We start from the raw sequence: 5,546 nt of genomic DNA, 5'->3' as shown, positions 1-5,546 counted from the left end.
ACTCTCCAGAGTAGGACCTACCGAGAAGGAACGGTGTCGACAATCAAAACACAAGCATATGCAACAATATGATGCATGATCATGGCATGTAGATGTGATGTTGTTTGCGCTAATGCAGCTAGCATTCATTTGCATGAAGTCCATTTGAACCAAAGATTCAAATGCATCTCCAAAGTATACAGAAGGTTTAGGTTGGTTTGTCATGCATGAAATTGGTACAGATGGACAGATTGAATTTTTCTGATAATTTTTCATATATAAATTATTTCAATATGAGCTACCGTTGAATTTCTATGATTTTTTGAAGTTAAAATCATTTTCTGAATTTTCCTGCTTTAATTTAAATCCAGAAAATGAATAACTGCGTCAGCATTGGGTCATGCCTGCGTCAACAGGTCAACAACGCTGACCAGGTCAAACCTGACGTGTGGGGGCCACACGTCAGTGTCATAGTTAATTAACAGAGGTTAATTAGCACCAACTCTAAACTAACTACAGATTAGTCAGAGACGGGCCCCACCTGTCATTGACTCATATAGGTCAAATCTGGTCAACTGGGGGGAGGTCAAACCGGTCAACCCGCCGGCGTTTAGCCGCCGGCGAGGCCGAACGCGGCGGAGGGGCATGGAAATCGCCCTCCGGAAACCATTTAGGCGGCGGAGACCACAGACGAGGAGCTGGAGCTCGTCCGCGTCATTTGGAGTAAGCGGGAGGCTGCAGGGGTGCCGGAGCTTGCCAGAGCGGAGCTCACGGCGGCGGCCGGAGCTCGGCTCGAGCGGTAGGAGGGCTAGAGGGCGTAGAAGGGCAGGGGAGTAGGGCAAACGACGGCGGGGCTAACAGCGGACTCGGGGATGTTGTCGGAGAGCTCGGGGGAGGCTGAAGTCGATGGGGCGCCGATGGAGATCCACGGCGGCTGGAGGTGAAGAAGGCCACGACGACGGCTTGACGGGGCGTCCGACGACGTGCGGCTTGGCAGAGAGGACGAGGACGACGTAGAGGAGCTCGGGGACGGCTCAGATGCTCTCGAGGGGCGTGGTGGCTACGGCTACGGCGAACAGCGGCGACGGTGGCGCTCGGACTGATCAGGAGAGAGAGAGAGAACCTGGGGAGTAGGGAGAGCGAGAGAGAGTGAGAGAGGTGCGGGGCGTCGTGGCAACGTCCAGGGAGGCCAGAGCGACGGGGGGGGGGGGAGAAGCAGGAGGTGGCGAGAGACGTGGCCGCGGGCGAGCGCGCACGCGACATGCACAGTGCCAGTAGGCGTGAGGAATAAGACAGAGGAGGTGGCTGGTTGGGCTGCTGCTGGGCTGCATAGTGCTGGGCTAGCACAGGAGCTTGGCCGCAGGTAAGCACAGGTAGGTTTTTCTCCATTTCTGTTTCTTTTCTATTTTTGTGGCATTTGTTTGGTTTAATAAAAATACTAAACCATTTTATTTTCTTATGCCAACTTTTTTGGGACAATTAGATTGATGCCCCTAGTTGTGTCCCACTCGTCTGTTTTACCCCTAATTCCCAAAAGTCACCGGTTCTGTCCAAGTCACTTTGCTCCTCTTATGCTTTTGCCCTTTGACCGTTTGACTGTCAGTTTGAAAACTTCATAACTAATTCATACTAAATCACAAAAATGCAAATAAGATACCAAAACGTTCAGAAAAACATCACCTATATGTCAGTGTCATTTGCATTCATGAAATAAGTGTTGAAAAGTGCACATATGAGTTTTAGCTCTTTTGATACCACCATGAATAGTAAACTCTAAAAAAACTCAAAAACATTCAAAAAAATATGGTGGCAAAGAATGACAAATGTTCTAAGTGCTTGCCAAGTTTCATTGGGGAACGACATTCGTGGAAGTCGTGGCAAAAAAATAATCTATTTTGGAGAGCTGATTGTTTTTTTTTGCCACGACACCCATGAATTTGATTCCCTAATGAAACTTGGCAGTCACTTAAAACATTTGTCATTCTTTGCCACCAATTTTTTTTAGTTTTTTGAACTTTTTTAGAGTTTACTATTCGTGGTGGTATCAAAAGAGCTAAAACTCAGATGTGCACTTTTCAAAACTTTTTTCATGAATGCAAATGACACTGACATATAGGTGATGTTTTTCTGAACATTTTGGTATGTTATTTGCATTTTTTTGATTTAGTATGAATTAGTAATGAAGTTTTCAAACTGGCGGTAAAACGGTCAAAGGGAAAAAGCGTAAGAGGAGCAAAGTGACTTGGACATAACCGGTGACTTTTGGGAATTAGGGGTAAAACAGACGAGTGGGCCACAACTAGGGGCATAAATCTAATTATCCCATTTTTTTAGGGGCTAGTGGTATTATTCCAGAGCTCCTTAGCAACTGGCATAATTTTTGGACAATATTATATATATATATATAACAATATATATCCAAAGCAAATAATTACTGCATTAATTCCAAATGCCCAAGATAAATACTTATGAGCTCTTAAAAATATTTGTTTGATTTTTATCTCTGTCCAATATTTTTAGAGAGCAACATGAGCATTTTCTCGGACCTTTTTTGAGCACTTTTTATTTGGGTCATTTCTAGAGATGATTCTGAGGGTTCAACGAATCCTCATTTCAATTTAAATGGAAATGAAACATGATGCTCACATTACTAGCTAGCCTTGAGCATACCAGAACTAGGGATGTGACAACTCGCCCCCACTTAAAAGAATCTAGTCCCGACATTCAGGGGTTGACGGAAAGAAAGCGGGGTACTCCAGTTGAAGACGATCTTCTCGCTCCCAAGTAGCTTTTCTCACGGAATGATGAGACCACTAAAACTTGAGGAACTTGATGTTCTGATGTCGGGTAACACGCTCTTCTTGGTCAAGAATGCGAACCGGGTACTCTCAGTATGTGAGGTTATCTTGGAGATCAAGCGTTTTGTGGTCCACTCCGCGGATGGGATCCGAGAAGCAACGCGTGAGTTGAGAGATGTGGAAGACATAATGAACTCGAGAAAGATGTGGGGGTAGTTCCAACTGTTAGGCAACCTCTCCTTGTTTAGCGAGAATGCGAAAAGGACCAATGTAACGAGGAGCCAATTTGCCCTTGATACCAAAATGATGGGTACCCTTCAAATGAGTAACCCGAAGGTAAGCTTTGTTGCCAACTTCATAAGTCATATCCTTATGATGACGATCATACTGGCTCTTTTGACGAGACTGAGCTGTTTTCAAATTCTCACGAATGATGCGAACTTGCTCTTCCGCCTCCTGGATCATGTTCGGTCCAAAGAATTGTCTTTCACCGGTTTCTGACTAGTTCAAAGGTGTTCGACATCTTCATCCATAGAGAATCTCAAACGGAGCTTTCTTGATACTGGATTGATAGCTGTTGTTATAAGCAAACTCGGCAAAATGAAGACATTTCTCCCAATCCATACCGAATGAGATAAAGCAAGCTCTAAGCATGTCTTCGAGAATTTGGTTGACCGTTTCCACCTGACCACTCGACTGAGGGTGGAAAGTGGTACTGAAGGAAAGATGGGTTCCCATGGCAGTTTGGAAACTCTCCCAGAAATGAGAAGTGAAAAGACTGCCACGATCTGAATTAATATCTAGTGGAACACCATGAAGTGAGACTATTCGAGAAATATATAAGTCAGCGAGCTGACTAGCAGTGATACTCTCTCGAACAGGTAGGAAGTGCGCCACTTTGGAGACACGATCAATGACTACAAAGATAGCATTATTCCCTCTCTTGGTCCTAGGAAAGCCAGTGATGAAGTCCATACCAACTTTATCCCATTTCCATTTAGGAATAGCTAAAGGCTGAAGGGTGCCAGCAGGTCTTTGATGCTCTGCCTTAACGCAACGACAAATGTCACAGTTAGCAATAAACTGAGCGATTTCTCTCTTCATCCTAGTCCACCAGAACCTCTGGCATAGGTCCTAATACATCTTAGTACTACCGGGATCAATCATGAGAGGAGATTCATGCGCCTCCTTAAGAATCAATTGTCGCAGATGTTGATTCTTGGGAACCACCAAACGGTTTTCAAAGAAAACAACACCTCGATCATCCATAGAGAAACATTCACCAACTCCCTTCTTAATGTTTCTCTTGATCCGGGAAATTTCCGTGTCCTGCTTTTGAGTAGCGATAATCCGATCCTCAAGATCAGGTTTCGCCACCAAGGTAGAAAGGAATCCGTGAGGAGCAATGTGAAGGTTAAGCTTATAGAATTCCTCATGGAGAAGTGGTTGGCCTTGCTGCAACATGAGATTGTTGCAACAGGATTTACGGCTTAGCGCATCAGCCATGACATTGGCTTTGCCTGAAGTGTAGGGAATCCCTAGATCATAATCTGAGACCACCTCCAACCAACGTGTTTTCCTAAGGTTCAGATCTGGTTGAGTGAAGATATACTTGAGACTCTGGTGATCGGTGTAGATCTTGCAACGATTACCAAGAAGGTAGTGTCGCCAGGTCTTGAGTGCATAGACTACGGCTGCAAGCTCTAGATCATGTGTAGGATAATTCTCCTCATGTGGATGCAACTGTCGAGATGCATAGGCAATCACATGACGATCCTGCATAAGAATGCAACCTAGTCCCTGTCGTGAGGCATCACAATAGATAACAAAGTCCTTAGTGAAATCCGGTGGCACAAGTATGGGAGCAGAAGTCAGGCATCTTTTCAGTTCCTGAAAACTGTACTCACACTCTGGGGACCACTCAAACTTTTTATCTTTGTTGAGAAGTTCCGTGAGGGGTTTGGCTACTTTGGAGAAATTTTCAACAAAGCGGCGACAATAACTGGCTAGACCAAGGAAACTCCTAACTTGTTGAACGGTTTCAGGTGGAGTCCAATCAAGAACGGCCTTAACTCTCTCGCGATTGACAGCAATGCCCTTACTAGAGATTACGTGGCCTAGGTAGGTCACGTCTGGCAACCAAAATTCGCACTTGGAGAACTTGGCATAAAGGCGGTGTTCTCTGTGTTTTTCTAGCACAAGTCTAAGATGTTCGGCATGCTCTTCCTTGTTCTTCCAGTAAATAAGGATATCATCAAGGTAAACCATGAGGAAGTTATCTAAGTACTCCATCAAGATCGAGTTCATCAAGATCGAGCATTGGTTAGACCGAAAGACATAACGGTGTACTCGTACTGGCCACAACAAGTGACAAAGGCTGTCTTGGGAATGTCCCCGTTTCTGATCTTGATTTGGTGGTAGCCTAACATCAAATCCATCTTGGAGAAGACTGAGGATCCAGTGAGCTGGTCATACAGATCGTTGATCCTGGGGAGCGGATATTTGTTCTTTATCGTGACCAAGTTAACGGGACGATAATCTACAACCATCCGGTCCATACCATCCTTCTTCTTGATGAAGAGGACGGGGCAAGCCCAAGGAGAAGAATTAGGACGGATGAAACCCTTTTGCAAGGACTCATCAAGTTGTTTCTTAAGCTCGACTAGTTCTAAGGGTGCCATTTTGTAAGGTCTCCTAGAGATTGGAGCGGTTCCTGGGATATGATCTATGACGAACTATACATCTCTGTCAGGTGGAACACCTGGCAGT

The sequence above is a fragment of the Triticum aestivum genome, chromosome 4B (assembly GCF_018294505.1).
Source record: "Triticum aestivum cultivar Chinese Spring chromosome 4B, IWGSC CS RefSeq v2.1, whole genome shotgun sequence".
Classification (NCBI taxonomy): Eukaryota; Viridiplantae; Streptophyta; class Magnoliopsida; order Poales; family Poaceae; genus Triticum; species Triticum aestivum.
This window is presented reverse-complemented; position numbering follows the sequence as displayed.